Genomic DNA, 20965 nt, shown 5'->3' on the forward strand with positions numbered 1-20965 from the left:
TAAAATATGTCCACAAATTCTTTAATAATCTTCCTTTCCAGAAGTGGAGCTTAAGTCCCCTCCCCCTTGAATATGGGCTGGACCTGGTGATTTGTTTCAAACAAACTAATATGGCAGAAGTGACTCTCTCTCTCCACCCACCCCCATATATGTGAAATCATCACATTGTATGCTTTAAATATATTAAATTTTGTTTGTCAATTATACCTTAACAAAACTGGAAGAAAAAGAAATGACTATGTATGACTTCTGAGACTAGGTCATAAAAAACATTGTGGCTTCCCTTGCTCTCTGTCGCTCGGGAATCACTCACCCTGAAGGAAGCCAACTGCCATGTAAAAAGCTTCTCTATGGAGAGGGCCTCATGGCAAGGATGAGGTCAAAGACCAAAAGCCTTGTGGGTGAGGAGTCTTGGAAGCAGATCCTCCAGCCCTGGATGACATCTCGATGACAACCTCTGACAAACCCTGAATCCATCACCCAGGTAAGTCTTCTGCGAATACCTGATTCACTGAAACTGTGAGATAATAACTGTTTGTTGTTTTAAGCTGTTGAGTTTGGGGGATAGTTGGTCATAAGTAACTACAGATCTTGGTACTTGATAGTGGAATTCCTTTATAATAAACCAAAAAAATTCCAAAAATTTTGGAAAGAAGCAGTAGGCAGAAGCTGAAAGGACTTTGTGGAAAATGTTAGAGAAAAATTGAAGCATCTTGAAGAGCCTGTGAGAAGAAGCCTCATGGCTTTTCAGGAGACCATGGGTGAAAGCTTAAGGGAAAGTAACAAAAATATTACTGGAAATGGAAGGAAAAGGGATCCTTTTTGTATAGAGGTGGAAAGTTTAGCAACACTGTCAGCTGTGTTCACGTGGAAAGTAGCAAATATCCATAAAGAACTGGGTGGTTTAGGTAAAGAAATTGCCAGGTGGGATGGTAAAGCTGCTGCCTGGCTTCTTCTTACAGTCTCTGCTTATGGTAAAATGTTGAGAGAAGAGAGAGATCTGTTAAAGAAAAGTTGGTTAAACACAAAGGGACCGGGAATTATTAGTCTAAAAATTTCCCAGCATCTTCAGAAAGCAAATGAAGCTAAATTTAAGAACTGGCTTCTGGGCAAAGATGAAAATCCAGGAAACTGTGAGGAAAACATGATCTTCTGAGCTGCTAAGTTTGGGGGGGATGATTTTGTTTTATAGCAATGGGATTGATAGACTTTGTCGTCCTTACTCGAAGTTGATCACTTTGCTTGAGACTCTGTGGAGAAACTAGCTGCCCTTTCTCATTTTCCTAATGCTGTGTGTGGTGTGCCAAAGTGTGTGTCTGGGTGCTCTGCTTCCTTCCCAGTGAAATGAATACATGCCAGCCTTTCCATTAGTGCTTTCCAATCCATCCACATTTTGAGGACTTTATTTAAACAACAGACCTTCACTCTCTTTCATTGTCAGTTTCTTCCACTGTATTGATTCATTTTCATCAACAAACATGATCTATTATCTGTTATCTTATGAGAACAAACCCTCATTTTATTCCATATCCCTCTCTCACCATCACCCCATCTCTGCAGCCCTTTACAAGAAAACTTCTTTGATGCTACTTCATTTGTCATTCCCTTTCAGTCTACCCCTTTTGTCTTCTCTTTCCATCATTCAGCTAAAAATTTGTTGGTTTGCATCACAAATCACCTTCATCCTACCCAAGCCACTGGTCTCTCTTCTAATTTTAGCTGACCTCTCAGCAGTATTTGCTTTAGGTAACGTCTCCCTTGTTATTTTTTTAATGGCTTTATCGAAATATAATTTACATACTATATGGTTCACCAGTTTAAATCATATAAAACAGTGTTTTTAGTATATTCACAGGATTGTGTAGCCATCGCTACCATCTAGTGTTAACACATTTTTGTCCCCCCTAAAAGAAACTGTATACTTACTAGTAGTCACTCCTCATTTCCCCTTCCTCCTCTCTCCCAGACCAACACAACCACTAATCTGCTTTCTGTTTCTGTAGATTTGCCTCTTCTGGACATGTCCTGTAAAGGGAGTCCCATAATATCTGGTCTTTTGTGTCTGACTCCTTTCACTTAGGTGAATGTTTTCAAAGTTCATCCAGGTTGTATCATGTACCAATATTTCATTCCTTTTCATTGCCAAATAATATCCCACAATATACCACATTTTATTTATCCATTCACCAGTTAATAGACATTTAGGTTGTTTCCATTTTTGGGTTTTTTTTTTTAAAGATTTTATTTATTTATTTGTCAGAGAGAGAGAGAGAGAACACAAGCAGACAGAGAGGCAGGCAGAGGCAGAGAGAGAAGCAGGCTCCCCACTGAGCAAGGAGCCCGATGTGGGACTCAATCCCAGGACCCTGGGATCATGACCCGAGCTGAAGGCAGCGGCTTAACCGACTGAGCCACCCAGGCATCCCTCCACTTTTGGGTTCTTATGATAATGATGCTCCGAATATTTTATGTTTAACTTTTTATTTGGACATATGTTTTCATGTCTCTTGAAAAAATCCCTAGGAGTGGGATTGCTGGCTTATATGGTAACACTATGTTTAGCTTTTTAAAGAACCTCCAGACTGTTTTCCAAAGTGGTATACCATTTCACATTCCCACCAGCAGTGTACTAAGGCTCCAATTTTCCCACATCCTTACTAACATTTGATTGTTTATCTTTTATATTATAGCAGTCTCTTAGACTGAATATTTATATCTTCCCTCAAATTCGTATATGGAGACCCTAATTCCCAGTGTGATGGCATTTGGTGGTGGAGCCTTTGGAGGCAATTAGGATTTGTATAGGTCATGAGGGTGGAGTCCCCATGATGGGCTTGGTTCTCTTATAAGAAAATGAAGAGGTCAGGCCCTCTCTTTCTCAGCCATGTGAGGGAAGAGGGCCCTCACCAAGACCCTGACCAAGATGGCACCCTGATCGCAGAATTCTAGCCTCCAGAATCAGAGAAATAAATTTCTGTTGGTTAGGCCACCCAGTCTATGGTATTCTGTTATAGCAGCCCTCATTTGTGGGACACTTCCCAATTTGGGCTTCTAAGACATTACAATTTCCTACTTTTTTTCCTTTCTTACTTGCTGCTCTTTCTCAGTCTCTTTCATGTGTTTACCTCATCTTCCCCTTCATTCTTCTTTTCTTCCACCAAGGTATTAAATGTGGGAATGCCCCAGGGCTCTTTCTGTATTTTTTTTTCTCATTCATTTATTTTTTTTATTATGTTTTGTTAGTCACCATGCAGTGCATCATTAGTTTTTGATGTAGTGTTCCATGATTCATTGTTTGTGTATAACACCCAGAGCCCAGGGCTCTTTCTTGGGATATCTCCTTTATACACTCTTACCATGTCATCTTGTCTTATGTCTTTAAATACTATTTGAAAATTGCTTCCAAATGTCTATCTTTAGCTCTCACACTTCCCTTATGTGCATACCCCTCTATCCAATTGTTTACTTAGTCACTCTTCATAGATGTCTAATGGGGATTTCAGACTTAACATGTCCAAAACAAAACTCGTGGTTTTCACCCATGGAGAACTACCTCCTCTCCCAGTCTTAAAAATTTCAGTAAATGGAATTCCTGTCTACCTCGTTGCTTAAGTCAGAAGCCTGGGAGCCATTCTTGATTCCTCCTGTTTTCCTATACCCTATATCAAGTCCCTCAGCAAGTTACTTTTAACCGTGCCCACCTTAGTTTGAATAAATTTGAATTTATCTACTTTCTTTCATTTCTACGAGCTTAGTCCTAACATCATTATCTGTTCCCTGGACTACCGTGGTAGACCTCTGTTCATTTCCTTGCCTCTATTCTGCAGTCCATGATTCATAGAGTAGCCAGTCATCATATAAATTTTAAGATATCACATCATGTTACTTCCTTGTTTAAAATACTTCATTTGTTTCTGTTGCTCTTAAAATTGCTCTTAAAATCTACATTTGTTTGCCTGGCCTATGAGGCCCTGCGTGATTTGGCCCTTGCCAGATCTCTGCCCTCATTACCGACTGTTCTTCTTTGTTAGTATTATTTAGCCCAATGGCCTTCTTTCTTCTTTGGGGCTTTTACATTAGCTCTTTCCTCTGCCTGGAAGATTCTTCCCCAAGATCTTCACATGGCCAACTTCTTATCATTTATGTTTTAGTACCTATCATTCCTAATTTTTTTGTGTGTTTGTTTATTGTCTGCTCTTCCAGCAACCCCTCCCTCGGTTATAAAATCCTTGAAAATCCTGTCTTGTTCAGGCATGCATTTCTGGTATGTAACATGGTTTCTGTAGACTCTCCTTAAATATTTGTTTAAAAATTTATTATTTATTGAATTATAGTTGGCATAGAACATTATATTAGTTTTAGGTATACAAATAATAATTTGATTTATTTATATATTGTGAAATGATTACCACAATAAGTTTAGTTAACATCCTTCACCATACATAGTTATAATTTTTTTTCTGTGATGAGAACTTTTAAGATCTGTTCTCTTAGCAACTTTAAAATACACAGTACTGTATTGTTAACTGTAATCACCATGTTATACCTTACATCCCCAGGTCTTAATTTATCCTCTAACTAGAAATTTGTACCTTTGGGCCACCTTCATCTATTTCACCCCTCCTCCCTCCCACATCCTGTGTCTAGCAGCCACCAGTCTCTTCTCTTTATCTATGAGGTGCATTTTCTTAAGATTCCACTTACAAGATTATAGAGAGTTCTTTGTGTGTGTGTCACTTTATTCAGTTAGCATATCGCCCTCAAGGTCCATTCATGTTATCTAAAGATAATATCCTTCTTTTTTATGGCTGAAAAATATTCCATTGTGCATATATATACCACATTTTAAATTGGGGCACCTGTGTGGCTCAGTCGGTTAAGTGTCTGCCTTCAGCTCTGTGTTTTCTTTGTAGGAGTTTTGTAGTTTCAGGTCTTACATTTAATCTTTAACCCATTTTGAGAAGATTTTTGTGTATGGTATAAGATATTTGTTCTGTTTCATTCTGCTTGTGGCTGTCCAGTTTCCTTAACACCATTTATTAAAGAGATTATTCCTTCCTCATTGTATATTCTTGGCTTTTATGTCATAAATTAATTGGCCACACATGCCTGGGTTTATTTCTGGGCTTTCTATCCTTTTTTTTAATAAAGATTTTATTTATTTGACAGAGAGAGAGATCACAAGTAAGCAGAGAGGCAGGCAGAGAGAGAGGGGGAAGCAGGCTCCCCACTGAGCAGAGAGCCAGACATGGGGCTCGATCCCAGGACCCTGAGATCATGACCTGAGCCAAAAGCAGATACTTAACCAACTGAGACACCCAGGTGCCCCTGGGTTTTTAAAATAATTAATTAATTAATTAATGTTCAATTAGCCACTGTATAGAACACAATTAGTCCTTGATGCAGTGCTAAGTGATTCAGTAGTTAAGTATAACACCCAGTGCTTATCACAGCACGAACCCTTCTCAATATCCATCACCTTATTACTCCTACCCCCCCCACCCTCCTCCACTCTGAAGCCCCCAGATTTTTTGGGGGGGTCTATAGTTTCTCATGGTTCATCTCCCTCTCTGATTTCTTTCCCTTTGGATTTCTCTCCCTTCCCCTCTGGTCCTCAGTGCTTTGCTTATGTTCCACATATGACTGAAACCATATGATAATTGTCTTTCTCTGCTTGACTTATTTCTCTCAGCATAATCCCCAGTTCCATCCATGTCGATGTAAATGGTAGGTATTCATCCTTTGTGATGGCTGAGTAATATTCCATTGTATATATTTACCACATCTTCTTTATCCATTCATCTGTTGAAGGGCATCTCAGCTCCTTCCATGGTTTGGCTGTTGTGGACATTGCTGCTATGAACATTGGGATCCATGTGGCCCTTCTTTTCACTACATCTGTATCTTTGGGGTAAATACCTAGTAGTGCAATTGCTAGGTCATAGAATAGCTCTATTTTTAACATTTTGAGGAACCTCCATACTGTTTTCCAAAGTGGCTGTACCAACTTGGATTCCCACCAACAGTGCAAGAGTGTTCCCCTTTCTCCACATCCTTGCCAAAATTTGTTGTTTCTTGTTGTGTTAATTTTTGCCATTTTAAGTGTTGTAAGGGGGTATCTCATTGTGGTTTTGATTTGAATTTCCCTGATGGCTAATGATGTTGAACATTTTTTCATGTGTCTGATAGCCATTTGTATGTCTTCATTGGAGAAGTGTCTGTTCATGTCTTCTGCCCATTTTTTGACTTGATTATCTGTTTTTTGGGTGTTGAGTTTGAGAAGTTCTTTATAGATCTTGGATACTAGGCCTTTGTCTGTAGTGTCATTTGTGAATATCTTCAATTCTGTGGGTTGCCTCTTAGTTTTTTTGGACTGTTTCCTTTGTCGTGCAGAAGCTTTTTATCTTGATGAAGTCCCTAAAGTTCATTTTTGTTTTTGTTTCACTTGCTTTTGGAGACGTGTCTTGAAAGAAGTTGCTGTGGCTGATGTCGAAGAGGTAACTGCCTGTGGTCTCCTCTAGGATTTTGATGGATTCCTGTCTCACGTAGAGGTCTTTCATCCATTTTGAGTTTATCTTTGTGTATGGTGTAAAAGAATGGTCCAGTTTCATTCTTGTGTATGTAGCTGTCCGATTTTCCCAGCACTATTGATTGAAGAGACTGTCTTTTTTCCACTGGGTATTTTTTTCCTGAATTGTCAAAGATTAGTTGACTGTAGAGTTGAGGGTCCATTTCTGGAGTCTCTATTCTGTTCTGTTGGTTTATGTGAGTGTTTTTATTACCAATAGCATACTGTTTTAATTACTACAGCTTTGTAATATAGTTTGAAATCAGGAATTATGATGCTTCTGGCTTTGTTCTTTCTCAAGACTCCTTTGGCTATTCAGAGTCTTCTGTGGTTTCATACAAATTTTAGGATTTTTTGTTCTACTTCTGTGAAAAATACCATTGGGAATTTTGGTAGGGATTGCATTGAATCTGTTGATTTCTGTGGGTAGTCTGGACATTTTAACATTATTCTTCTAATCTATGAGCATGGAATATCTTTCCATTTACTTGTGTCATCCTCAGCTTTTTTCATCAGTGGCTTATAGTTTTCAATATACAGGTCTTTCACCTCCTTGGTTAATTTTATTACTAGGTATTTTATTCTTTTTGATGCAATTATAGATGGGACTGTTTTCTTAATTTCACTTTTTAAATATTTGTTAGTTAATTGTTAATGAATGAATGATTTTGAACTCATTCCCAAACCTAATTCTTTTTTTTTTTTTTAAAGATTTTATTTATTTATTTATTTGACAGATAGAGATCACAGGTAGGCAGAGAGGCAGGCAGAGAGAAAGCAGGGAAGCAGGCTCCCTGCTGAGCAGAGAGCCCAATGCGGGCTCCGTCTCAGGACCCTGAGATCACAACCTGAGCTGAAGGCAGAGGATTTAACCCACTGAGCCACCCAGGCGCCCCAGCCCAAACTGAATTCTTAATCAGAGTAAGAGTTATCTAGGGAAAGAGGAGAAGAAAATGGAGAAAGGAGTATCTAATTAATGTGTCTCAAGTGCATTATAGGAATGCAGGAGATGTTACCCCCTCAGTGTTTGACATACCCAGGTACAACCAGGGAACAGCGCAGAGAGCATCCATCCCTATGCTGAACTCCTCAGAGGGCATTCATAATGCAGCAGAGGCCCGTCATCCCTGCAAATAGCAAATGTTTTGAAGGTAGCATTTGCTACCCCAGTGCAAGATGCTGAGAGCATTCCAAGGAAGTCCTCTACTAGCTTGACATCTGTTTCAGTTGAGGTTCATTTTTAGAATGTTTATAAAAAACATTAAAATTTTCATCTACCTATCCATTAATAAAGTTTCTTGTGGATGGTGAGTTTCAAAAATTGAAGAGATAATCATTAAAAATTCTTTAGCAGGAATTGCATGTAGCTGTGTCCATCCCTCCTTCCTTTCTTCTTTTTAAAATAATTCAATTAAAAAAATTAGGGCTGAGCAAAGTAGGCATTTGCATCCAAGTTGGAGGGGAGGAGCTATCTGGCTTGGGGTGTCAGAGCCTGAATGGAGTGAGGAGGGAGTCTATGAAGGGGAGGTTGGTAGCAGCCTGTGTGGTTGTTGAGAGCTCAAGAGAGGTGAGGAGGTTTTCTGCCCAAGATGATGATGACAGTAGGGATCTGGCACAAGAATTTGGACCTTGAGGGAGAAAAAGAAATCAGTTAGGTTGGGAGGCAGAGTTGGTAGCTTACTGATAAATGTTGGCTACCTAAGTGGAATGAGAATGGTGCTTGCTGGCCTGGTACCATGTGTCAGAACTTGATTGGGATGGGGAGGAATCTGTGTAGAAAAGTGGTAGTCATCTGCCATGGGATACTGAAGCCCAGTAGGATGAGGAGGGCATCTACATGAGAGGGGCATGTGGCAGCAGTGTTGGGCCAGCAACGTGTCAGAGTCTGAACAGGTTAGGAGGACTTCTTTGTGAGAGGGTGGGGGGCAGGGCAGGAAGTTGAGTATACACAGGTAGGATTGAGTCAAAAAGTAAGTATATTGAGGATAATGGCAGCCAAGTTTTTCACTGTTAGAGGATAGAATTCTAAATATGGAATAGAAAAAAACCTGTAATAACTCTGGTATTGGATTGGAATTGGAAGTAACGTGAACTCAGGGTTTGATAGATAAATGGAGAAATGTTGATGTAAATGCATGGATAATATACATGTAATATATGTATATAAATAATATACTATGTGTATATATACATACATATATTCCCCATCTCTGAGAATAGCAGTACCCCTAAAATAGGACACATCTAGTGCCCTATCTTGATTTCAAAATACCATTCTCCACTAAAAGGAACCAAGACTCCTTGGAGAAGTAGCTCATTTCAGGACTGGGCAGAAAAGTCCAAGATGAGCCAGAATATCTTGTTAGGCAAGAAAATAAAAAGGGCTTAATGAATTATAGGAACTTGTCAAAAGAACACAGATGTCAGTTTGAATGAATTTCTGGTGGCCAAATCTATATACTTTGAGCATCAAAATAAATAATGATAATATCAGGTTATAACCCACTGAATAAAATAGGAACCCATGAGTCCATACTTATATAAACAATTGAATATGGGATGCATGTGTGGCTCAGTCGGTTAAGTGTCTGCCTTCAGCTCAGGTCATGATCCCAGGGTCCTGGGATTGAGCTCCATATTGGGCTCCCTGCTCAGTGGGGAGCCTGGTTCTCCCTTTCCCTCTGTCCTTCTTCCCACTTGTGCTCTCTTTTTCTGAAATAAATAAATCTTTAAAAAAATTGAATATATAATTAGGGTGAAGAGAATAAATGTAAAATGAATAATTGAGTTAGAAAATCACCATTTTTGTATCATCATAGTAATAATTCAGCCAAGAAGCATCAGTGAATATTACAAACTAGTGGATGAAAGTTTGGTAAAGAGGGAATATTATGTAGTCTCAAAATACCTCTCTACAAAATACTTAGTAGTTACAAAGGGGTAAAAATCAACTCTGTGGTGGATAAATCTGACAGAGTGATTAACTGAGTGATCAAAGTTAGTATGACCCATCATGAGACAAATAGAAATCATGTGCCACCTGACAGGTACACGTGCCACCTCAGTGACATTCCTGCCCACAATAAATAATCTAATGATGAGGGCATATCCAACAAGTCCAAATTGAGGGAATGATCCAAAATAACTGGGCTTATGTTCTCCAGGACACTCAAGTGCCTCAGAGTCAAGGAAAGACCGGTGTACTGTTATAGATTGAAAGAGACTTCAGCAGACGTGAAAACTAAACACAACGTGTGTTCCTGGACACAAACCTTTCACATTATTGGGACAATTGTTAAAACTTGAACTGGGCTTGTGGGTTAGTTGATAATAATGGGTCACTGTTAGTTCTGAGTGTGATGGTTGTCTTGTGGTTATGTAGGAGAATGTTCTTATTTATAGCAATTATACACTGAAGTGTTAACACAGGCCCTGGGGCACTTTACTCTCAACTGTTCCAGGAAAATGTTATTTGCACTATTATTGTTGTAAATTTTTAAAAAATTTGGAATTATTTTAAAATCAAAAGAACAGTTATGTATAAATGAGCAAACTAAAGTTTCTTATGAAAATGTTTTAATATCTTACCATATATCTTCTCTACTGAAATCTTTTCAACAAGGCCTGTATAGATTAACCAAATCATTTCCAGTTTATCACTGCATGTTGTACAAATTTTATCCTTTTTTGTGTGTGCACTATAATATGAAAAAGCCCGTGTTGCGTTATTTTAGGCAGAGGGAATTACGTTTGCAAAAGCCTAGAGCTCAGATGGCATGTTTCTTAGGAGAACTGCAAGCAGTTCAGCGTGTCTGGAAAGTGTGGAGTTGGTGGTGGGCTAGCTGTTAAGAGAAAAGACATGTAAACTCCTAACTAGGAAACAAACAGGGTTGCTGGAGGGGGTGGGGACATGGGATGATTTGGTGATGGGCATTAAGGAGGGCATGTGATGTGATGAGCACTGGGTGTTATATGCAACTAATGAATTAATGACTCTACATCTGAAACTAATGATGTAATATATGTTGGCTAATTGAATTTAAATATAAACAAAGAAAAGACATGTAGCAATCTTAGCTAGATGGTATTCTCATTCACTGACTTAGGGGACATAGGATAATTCACTTCTAGGTCTCTAAAACTGCTAAGCAAAAGCACATTAGCAGGATGCCCCCACCCATGTCTAGAAACTGCCTGAAACCATTGGTCAAGAAACTGCCCCAGGATACTTCTTGACCTCAAAGTTTAGTCAGAAATTGCTTTAAACTTGTGCCTGCAGGAGGCACAACTCAGAAGCGTGAAAAGGGTGGAGAAAGAGGCCTCTTCTGTATCTACTTTCAAATAATTTAGCAAAAAAGACACATGTGGTAGGATAATTTACTCAGATATTAATTTGCTTTTTGTTCTGTTTTCCTGCCCTAGTCCAAGAATGCTTTTCTGCTTTCTTTGAGTTTTTGCTCAGGAGGATCAAAGCAGTACAATTGTGTTCTGTTTTTCAAAGGTAAATTATGTATTTTTAAAAGATTTTATTTACTTATTTATCTATTTGACAGAGAGACATGAGAGAGGGAGAAGCAGGCTTCCCACTGAACACCAATCTGATGTGGGGCTCGATCCCAGGACCCTGGGATCATGACTGGAGCCAAAGGCAGACACTTAAGAATTGAGCCACCCAGGTGCCCCTCAAAGGTAAATTCTCTGAAGGCCTCATGCTAGGTGGTCTCAAGAGGGGAGAGAGGCAAGAATCCAGGAGGGAGAGTCTACCATAGAAACCTCAAAGAGAGATTTAATTGGGGGAGGAGAGCTCCACTGAGTCCTGGGGACCAGGATCTAGTCCCTCTGTGCTTCTCCACTGTAACCTCCTGGGGATGTGGCCTATCTTTAGTGTGGAATGGCTTTGTGGTAGAGTGGGTACCTGAACCTTTGTATTGGGGCTCCTAGCTTTGGTAAGGAACTCCCACTGCAGCTCTGAGGTAAGTTTCAGAAAGCAGAACCATCTTCCTGCAAGTAACCCTGTCATCCTAGATAAAGAATGTATCAGCAATTACCAAAGATCAGAGAGCTGTCCCTGAGTATTCTGGACTGTGTAAAATCTGATATTTTTGTTATGGGGAAAGGACATAGCCCCACTATTGACTGAGGTTAAATTTCCATCAGCTTAAGGAGTGCTGGCTTAGGATGAGATTTAATTTGTTAATAAAGAACATGGCTTTTCTTACACCTAGAAGTATGCAGTAAATTTCATAGTTACCATACATGTTTATAGCTCCCAAGATGTAGGAAAAATTACTTGCACATGAAAAGACTTTTTTTTTTTTGCCAGAAGAATTCAGTAGAAGTCTTTAATTGTCCCCTTTTTCTAAGAGAAGTAGGATATTCTGGTTTGATACATGCTTCCAGAACTTAACGCCAGATGAACTCAGGATGCCTCAGCAGTTTTGGTTTTCTGTTACTCTTTCTAACCCAAAAGCTGAAGTGTAGTGGGAAGACAGGAACAGGCCATTCTGACATTTGGTAGATGAAGGTGCCTTTCTGCTCTCTCCCCTTTGCCAGGGCTCCCTGAGCTGACTTAGGGCTGGGAGCAGGTCTGAGGTGAATACTGGTTTAATTTAAGTTTTCTTGCAGCTGTATCTTCTAGATGCAAAATCTCAAATACCCAAACCTCTTATTTTGAGTCAGGAGAAACTGAGCCTCGAGACCTCCTTTGTGATAGGTGGTCAGTAGGCTTCAGACAAGTGATAACTGCAAGTATAGAATGATGACCCAACTCCTGCTTCAGCAGGGTTTTAATTTTCTAAATAAGGAAGCCTACCCAGAAACTGTACCAGCAAGAGTGTTAATGGGCTTAGGCATGTGTGACAAAGTTGTTGTCTGAAAGTGAGAAGTTAGAACTCTGCCACCAGCTGCTTGTGTGCCTCTGAACATACCGTTTCAACTCTCTGGGCCACGTGTGTCACATGAAAGTTTTGGAACTGGATGACCATTAATGGCTGGGTCCATGCTCTATTTTAACTATGATTCCAGATGTAGAATAAGAAGATTCTTTGAAAATTGAAATTTAGGATAATTAGGAGCCCTGTCAACAGCAAGTGCTTAGATATAATGGGATTTAACTATTTCTAGTAGAATTTTTGAATGTGCCAGTAAGATTAATGCAGTATTTTTACAAAATCATGCTCCAACTTGTGATAAAACTTAGAAAATGTATTGCTGTCTATTTTGGTTGGATGCTGTAGATAAGCGTGTCAGACCTAGGTTAAAAATAGAACCCACAAAGCCAACGGAAATTAGATAGGAATTAGCAAATTACTAGAATTTGAACAGAATTATGTGCAGTTTTGATTCTTGAAACAAACTCCTTAAAGGATACTGATGAATGAAAAGTGCTTTATATATTCCCTTCAGAAGCTGGAAAATAGACCATATTCAGAATCTTGGGCAGCAAAGTAAAATAGATTTCATGTAAATTAGGCTGTGCCCATGTCAGTCCCAAACAAACAAATCACTGCTGTATATGCTGAGAGATTTCACCCAGTGAGTTTCATATGAGATGAGCTCCTTAAAGAACACACAATTTTTAGTTTCATAGCTGATAATCATCATCACACTGCTGCTCGTATAAATCTTGCCTATTTTAATTTTTCCCACTGTTGTTCTCCTGGTTTTAGTTGAAAAAATATTTTCTCTAACATTAATCTGCTGAAATTATGATAATAAATATCATTTAACTAAGAATGTTGTTTAGATCCTGAATGATCCAGGAAGGGTTTACATATAATCTGAATTCACTGAACAATTGCAATTAAATACCCCTCTCGCAGTTTACTGAGTAGACTAACCTCTTCTCTGCTCTGCTCAGTATGTATTTAGAAATGAGGTGGGACCAGATTCCTGAGGACTCAAAATGTGTATGGTGTATGAATGTTACTTCATTCGCAGGTCTGAGTATGGAACACTCTACAAATTAAATCTCACTCTGTATTGTCACTCTTTAGGTTGATGGAAATTTGATCTCAGTGCACAAGTTTTCTGTATAAGTGAGGAAAAGTAGCTTTGTAAGTTTTCCACATTCCCAACTATACTCCAGGCTGAAACTAGAAGCTGAAGGTGGACTTAACAGGTAAAATTAAAAGCTTGCTTTTCACAATGGTCTGACACATGCCTCCTGGAGAGTAAAAGTATTCACTATAAGGAAATAAATATTAAAAAAGATTGAAGTTCTTATTGGACTAAGTAAAAATAATATAATAAAAGTGTAAGTTTTGGGGTAATATAAATATAACTCATAAAACTCAAAACCAAAAGTTACATAATTTATGCAATTTTAAGAAATGTAATTCTCTGACTTCCATATGGAATTCGTTAGTAAATCACTAAATCTGATGTAATTTTGCCTACAGAAATTCAGGCAAGATACCTGTAGGCAGATTGTAGATACAAATGAATGAGGTCTTATACACATGGATACTTCTAGGTGGCGGTGTAACATGCTACCATGCACTGGGTGACTTATTTTTTCTTAACTCTGGAAGCTGGAAGTCAGAGATCACAATGCCATAGGGGTTGATTTCTGGTGAGACCTCTCTTTCTGGCTTTCAGACTGCAGTTTTTCCCTCTGTTCAAACATGATCTCTTTGCTGTGTACACATGGGGAGAGAGAGGTCTCTGGTATTATTCCTCCTCCTCCTCCTCCTTCTTCTTCTTCTTCCTCCTCCTTCTTCTGTTTCTTCTTCTTCTTCTTCTTCTTCGAGGGAGAGAGAGAGAGAGAGAGAGAGAGAGAGAGAAAGGGAGAGCATGAGGGGGGTTTGGGAGGGCGGGTAGGGGAGGGACAGAGGGAATGAGAGAATCCCATGCAGGCTCCACACCCAGCATGGAGCCAATGAGAGGTTTGATCTTACCACCCTGAGATCATGACCTGAGCCAAAATCAAGAGTCTGATGCTTAACTGACTGAGTCATCTAGGTATCCCTTTTTCTCTTCTTCTAAGGACACCATTCATACTGGATTAGGGCCCAACTCTCATGACTTTATTTAACTTCAGTTAGCTCCCTAAAGATCCTCTTTCTAAATCTAGTCACATTGTTGGGTTAGGTATTCAACATACGAATCTGGGAGTTGCCCAGTCCCTAACAAGGGTTTATGTCTTTAAAATTTTTTTTTACTCTCATTTAATGGATTTTTAGGAAGAAACTATAGAAAATGTGTTTAGTTTGCCGTGTTTTAGTTTGCATATTCATGAAACCCTTCTAACTGTAGTTCCTGAATCACAGGATAAAGAATAAACATTCTAAGGCTTTCCTCATCCGATTTTATCTTCTTTGGGGGGTGTGTGTGTGTGTGTGTGTGCGTGCGCACGCGCGCCTGTGTGTATTGGTGGTGGAGGGCTCATCTCATCCCTCTTCATTCTTTCAGTGCGGAGCTTGAACTCAAACCCCTGAGATCAAGACCTGAGCTGAGATCACAAGCTGAATGCTTAACTGACTGAGTCACCCAGGTACCCTGTCATCCCTCTTCCTTCTGACTCTACCTTTTGGCCTTCCATCTTTTAGTTTTTCCTTTGTGTCTCTTCACACTGAAAGATTCAAATTTCAGTTAAACACTGTTCTCTGCTCAAATTGTCATTTACAACAACAACAATCTGTGCTCAGTTGAAGTTAACTAGACATATTAATGATGTGAAAATGGTAATATCTTTCTTGAATTTTAAAAGAATTTTTGATTTTTAAGTTGAGAAATGTAAGCAAAGGAATTCAGAAGGATATTAATGTATTTCTTCTCCTCTTCCTTATACCTAATTTTTCCTGTTTCTAGTCCATTGCATTTATATTACTTGACATGTTGGGCACAAACTTTCTTTGTGTGATGGAAGGCTGGGTAGTAAATAGTTGGCAAACCATGGGCAGTGTAATATCCTAAAGCCTCCGTTTTTTTCAGCTGAAGGATTGGTATAATAATAAAATACACCTCTAAAGATCCATGTGAGAACTCATTAAGATGATGTATAACACTTAGCATCAGGTATTGAATAACATTGGTGGTCAGGTGGCTATTTGCAAGACAAAAGCAGAGATCTTGGGGTCCTCTTGTATGAGTTAGGATTAGTTTAAATAAGAGAGGCTTAAAAAGATAGGTATTTATTTATCTCTGACCTAAAAAGCCTAATGATAGGCAATTGATGGCTGATCAGCAGCAGCTGCAGCAACAACAGCTGTAAAACAGAAAATCTCTCTGACCTGTCTCCTTTTCAAAATTCACTAGTTTGGTGAATGAAATCATGATCTACCTTATCATAAAATAAGAAACTTAACCCACTAAGATCAGTTGATCACCACATTAGGTCAATTCCAGCTCTTAACGATCACTCAAATAATTTGTCCTTTCCACCCAATCCCTACCGCCTGTGCCTTACTTCTGCCTTGGAGATGCTAACCAATATTCTGTACCACACTGGCATTCGAAATGGGCTCTTAAGTCATACTCTACTCTAATCTCTCTTCTACACTTTATCTATGGGATAGTCGTTCTAAATGTAAATCTCTGTTATCCCTGTCTTTAAAACTTGTCAGTGGCATCATGTTCTTTATAGAACTAAAAGCTGGAAAATTTTTGAAAGACATCCATAATCCTTCTGATCCAGCCTCTACTAATTCTAGCCTCATTTTCTTTTATTTCCATCTGAGGTAGGCAGTATAATGGTTACCTCAAAGATGTCTACATCTTAATCCCGGTGACCTATGTATGTATTATGTTTATGACTAGAGGGAATTAAGGTTGCAGATGGCTTTAGGATTGTTAATCAGTTGACCTTAAAGTAAAAGGATTTTCCTGGATTATCTGGGAGATAGAAGAGTCAGTGTCATAATGATCCCGTGTGAAACTCAACTGGCTGTTGATGGCTTTGAAGGTGGAAGGGTGCCAAAAGTTAAGAAATAGGCTTGCCTAAAGAAGCTGGAAAAGACAAGCAATCAGATTCTCCCCCGTGACTTTGAGAAAGGAACACAGCCCTGCCAATGCCTTGATTTTGGTCTACTGAAAGATATATTTGATTTGTGACCTACAGACTATAAGATAATGAATTTGTGTTTTTAAGCCACTAAGTTTGTGGTAAGTTGTTACAGCAGCAATGGGAAGGTGATACACCATCACACCCTTGATAATTTGCTTGTGAAACTCCAAACACAGTAGGTATATGTATGATTTCCTGTACTTGGAATGCCATTACCTTTTTGTAGGCCTCTTACACCTACTTCTGAAGTTAGCTTCTATCAGAAGAATTTACAGATTGGATTTCTGCTCATTTCTGTCCTAACACATTATATTTGTAATCTCTCTTGTGCTACTACTTCTTCCAAGACTGCTGAGCTTCTGAAGGCCAGAGACTTATCCACAGTACTTAGCCTATGAATGAATTCAGTATGAAGAATAAATAAAAATGGGCTGGTCTAAATGCTTCTATTTTAGAAGGCTCATATTCTGGTGTGAGTCTGTGCATGTGTTTGTACTTGGGTATGTATGTTTAAGGGCAGAGATATTCTGAGAAGTGTCAAATTGTTAAGTCTTCTGTCCTACTTCATTCAGGCTGCTATAAGAAAAATACAGAGACTGGCTAGGTTATAAACAACAGTAATTTATTTCTCGGGCACTTGGGTGGCTTAGTTAAGTGTCTGACTCTTGATACTGGCTTAGGTCATGATCTCAGGGTTGTGAGATTGAGCTCTGCACGGGCTCCGCACTGGGTGTGAAGCCTGCTTAAGATTCTCTCTCTCATTAAAAAAGAAAGAAAGGAGGAAAGAAAGAAAGATAGATTGATTTCTTTCTCATAGTTCTAGAGGCTGAGAAGTCTAAAATCAAGGTCCCTGCAGATTTGGTGTCTGATAAGTACCTGGTTCTTGGTTTATAGTTGGCCGTCTTCTCATTGTGTCCTCATAATAGAAGAAAGACTAGAAAGCATTTGGGGTTTCTTTTTATAAAGGTACTAATCCCATTCACAAGATATCCACTCTCTTGACCTAATTACCTTCCAAAGGACCACTCCCTCAAAATACCAGAACACTAGGGATTAGGCTTCAACATATGAATTTTGGGGGACACAAAACATTGTTTGTACTATTCTCTGGTTTTGGTAATCTACCCCAACCTCCCATGCATCTGGGAGGTTAATTCAATATGTTATTCCTAGAGTTTTACATGTAAGAATTCCAGGTTTATTGGGGTCGGGAACATGAATCTGGTTCCAAAACCAAGGTAGTTTTCCTTGCTTCCAAGATAGTGTCCAGCCTCGGCTATTGCCTGTGGTATGTGTTTGTACGTAGGGTCGAGTGGAATGGTAGGGCTGTACACCGGCTGGCCCGTGGTTTCCTCCAGTGGACAAAAAGCCAGAAGCTTCTGGTTACTTCTTCTTCTTCTTCTTTTTAAAAAGATTTTATTTATTTATCTGACAGAGATCACAAGTAGGCAGAGAGGCAGGCAGAGAGAGAGAGAGAGAGAGAGGGAAGCAGGCTCGCCACTGAGCAGAGAGCCCAACGTGGGGCTCGATCCCAGGACCCTGGGACCACGGCCTGAGCCAAAGGCAGAGGCTTTAACCCACTGAGCTACCCAGGCGCCCCTCTGGTTACATTTTTAAAAAAAATTTTTAATTTTAAAAATTGAGAATTTACTGACCTATAACATTGTATTAGTTTTAGGCATATAACATAATGACCTGCTATATATATATATTGCAAAATGCTTACCACAAGTTGAATTAGCATTCTTCAACATATATAATTAGTTTTTTTTCCTTGTGATGAGGACTTTTAAGATCTACTGTCTTGCAACTTTCACATAAACAGAACATGATTGTTGACTATAGTCACCATATGGTTCATTATATCCCTAGGACTGACTTACCTTGTAACTGGAACCTTGTACTTTTTGTCTGATCACTCCTCCTAAACTTGGGGGAAGCTGTCATTTTTTTACACCAAGCTCTTCTCCTTTCACATCTCCTCTCAGTGAAGGAAACTGATATAATTCCCTTCTGAAAGCCTACATTTTACACCCAAGGAAAAGGAATACACAAACAGTCAAATAAGATACAGTTAGTATCTCCACAGATTAAATAGGCCTGTGTATTCTTTTGCCTGAGGACCATCCCTTTTAAAGCAATCCTCATGGGGGCTTTATATGTATGTGTGTGTATATATATATATATATATATATATATATATGCACACACACACATATAAAAATATGTATTTATATATATAAATATTGTTATTTTATTATATATAATATATAATATATATGTTATAATATATAACAATATAAGTATATAACAATATAATTATATTTATATAATATAGTTATAACAATATAATTGTATTGTTATTTTATTATTAAATATAATATTATTTATTAATTAGCATATGAACTAACATGGACTACTTGATTCTTTGACACATCAGGTTCTTTTTTTTTTCAATATATTTTTAAAACAAAAAGCATTTTATTCAGAGTATTAATCTTAGATTGCCCAAAAGGGGAAGTGGAGAGAGGCAAGTGCCTTTGAGTGAAAAATGTGAGAGGAGCCCCAGTAATGACATTTTTGCCTTTCTGTCAACTGTGTGGTTCAGAATCAGACTTAATTTGGTAAAATAAATGACCTTTCACACATCATCATGATGGTGTAAGATTCATACCCAAACACAATTCATTTTTTTCTCTAAAATATCACTTTGAGTGCTTCATAATACTGATAGCTAGAGAATAATTATTTCCTTATTTTTAAATTAACCATTTGAGGGAAATTAGGTAGTTTGCAGTTTTTTTCTACTTTGAATAGTATTGAAATCCTTGTAGCTAAATTTTCACACAGATATTCACTTATTTCCTTAGCATAAATGTCCAGAAGCATAATGACTGGTTTGAAAGAATGGGTCATATTTTAAGGCTTTTGATTTGAGTTGAAAAAGAAAGATTGTAGCTCATCGTAAATGACAGAAAGTGCCCTTTTGAAAGGTATCTTGAATAAATAAAAATGGAACATATTTTTGTGTTTTATGTTTTCTAGGGCTTCCATGACAAAATGGTGGTGGCTTAAACATCAGAAAATAAAAAACAAAACAAAATTAATCTTCTTGCAGTTCTGGGGTCTGGAGGTCCAAGATCAAAGTACCAGCAGGGCTGCTCTCTTCTGAGACCGTTATGTGGCTTACAGATGGCCATCTTCTTGCTGCCTCTTCATATGGTCATTCCTCTGTGTACATGTACCTGTGGTATAGCTTTCTCTTTGTATAAGGACATCAGTCATATGGATTAGAGCCCCATGATAATAGCCTTTTTAACTTACTTCTTTTTTTAAATTATTTTTATTAACATATATTATTTGCCCCAGGGGTACAGGTCTGTGAATCATCAGGCTTCTACACTTCACAGCACTCACCATATCACATACCATCCCCAATGTCCATAACCCGACCACCCTCTCCACGACACCCTCCCCCCCCCAGCAACCCTCAGTTTGTTTTGTGAGATTAAGAGTCTCTTATGGTTTGTCTCCCTCCCGATCCCATCTTGTTTCATTTTTTCCTTCCCTACCTCCCAAACGCACCACTCTGCCTCTCAAATTCCTCATATCAGGGAGATCATATGATAATTGTCTTTCTCTGATTGTCTTATTTCGCTCAGCATAATACCCTCTAGTTCCATCCATGTCATTGCAAATGGCAAGATTTCATTTCTTTTGATGGCTCCATGGTATTCCATTGTATATATATACCATATCTTCTTTATTCATTCATCTGTTGATGACCATTTAGGCTTTTTCCGTAGTTTGGCTTTTGTGGACATTGCTGCTATAAACATTTAGGTGCACATGCCCCTTCGGATCCCTACATTTGTATCTTTAGGGTAAATACCCAGTAGTGCGATTGCTGGGTCATAGAGTAGCTCTATTTTCAATTTTTTGAGGAACCTCCATGCTGATATAGTGTCCTTCCTCACCTCTCATTATAGTCTTTGACTTAAAATCTAATTTATCTGATATAAGGATTGCCACCCCAGCTTTCTTTTGATGTCCATTAGCATGGTAAATTGTTTTCTACCCTCTCACTTGAAATCTGGAGGTGTCTTTGGTTCTAAAATGAGTTTCTTGTAGACAGCATATCTATGGGTTTTGTTTTTTTGTCCATTCTGATACCCTGTGTCTTTTGATTGGGACATTTAGCCCATTTACATTCTGGGTAACTATTGAAAGATAAGAATTTAGTGTCATTGTATTGCCTGTGAGGTGACTGTTACTGTATATTGTCTCTGTTCCTTTCAGGTCTACTACTTTTAAGCTCTCTTTGCTTAGAGGACCCCTTTCAATATTTCCTGTAGAGCTGGTTTGGTGTTTGCAAATTCTTTTAATTTTTG

The 20965-nt window shown here is 38.6% G+C and overlaps 1 long non-coding RNA gene across 1 annotated transcript; it reads left to right on the top strand.

The window, feature by feature from the left end:
• The first annotated feature begins 176 nt into the window (after positions 1-176).
• Positions 177-19895, top strand: LOC308343485. Its single transcript, XR_013966876.1, has 5 exons — positions 177-484; positions 11122-11257; positions 13564-13688; positions 14981-15062; positions 19620-19895. It is a non-coding gene; the product is annotated as an uncharacterized lncRNA (long non-coding RNA).
• The last annotated feature ends 1070 nt before the right edge of the window (positions 19896-20965 follow it).

The sequence above is a fragment of the Martes martes genome (genome assembly GCF_963455335.1).
Source record: "Martes martes genome assembly, chromosome: 5".
NCBI classification, from domain to species: Eukaryota; Metazoa; Chordata; class Mammalia; order Carnivora; family Mustelidae; genus Martes; species Martes martes.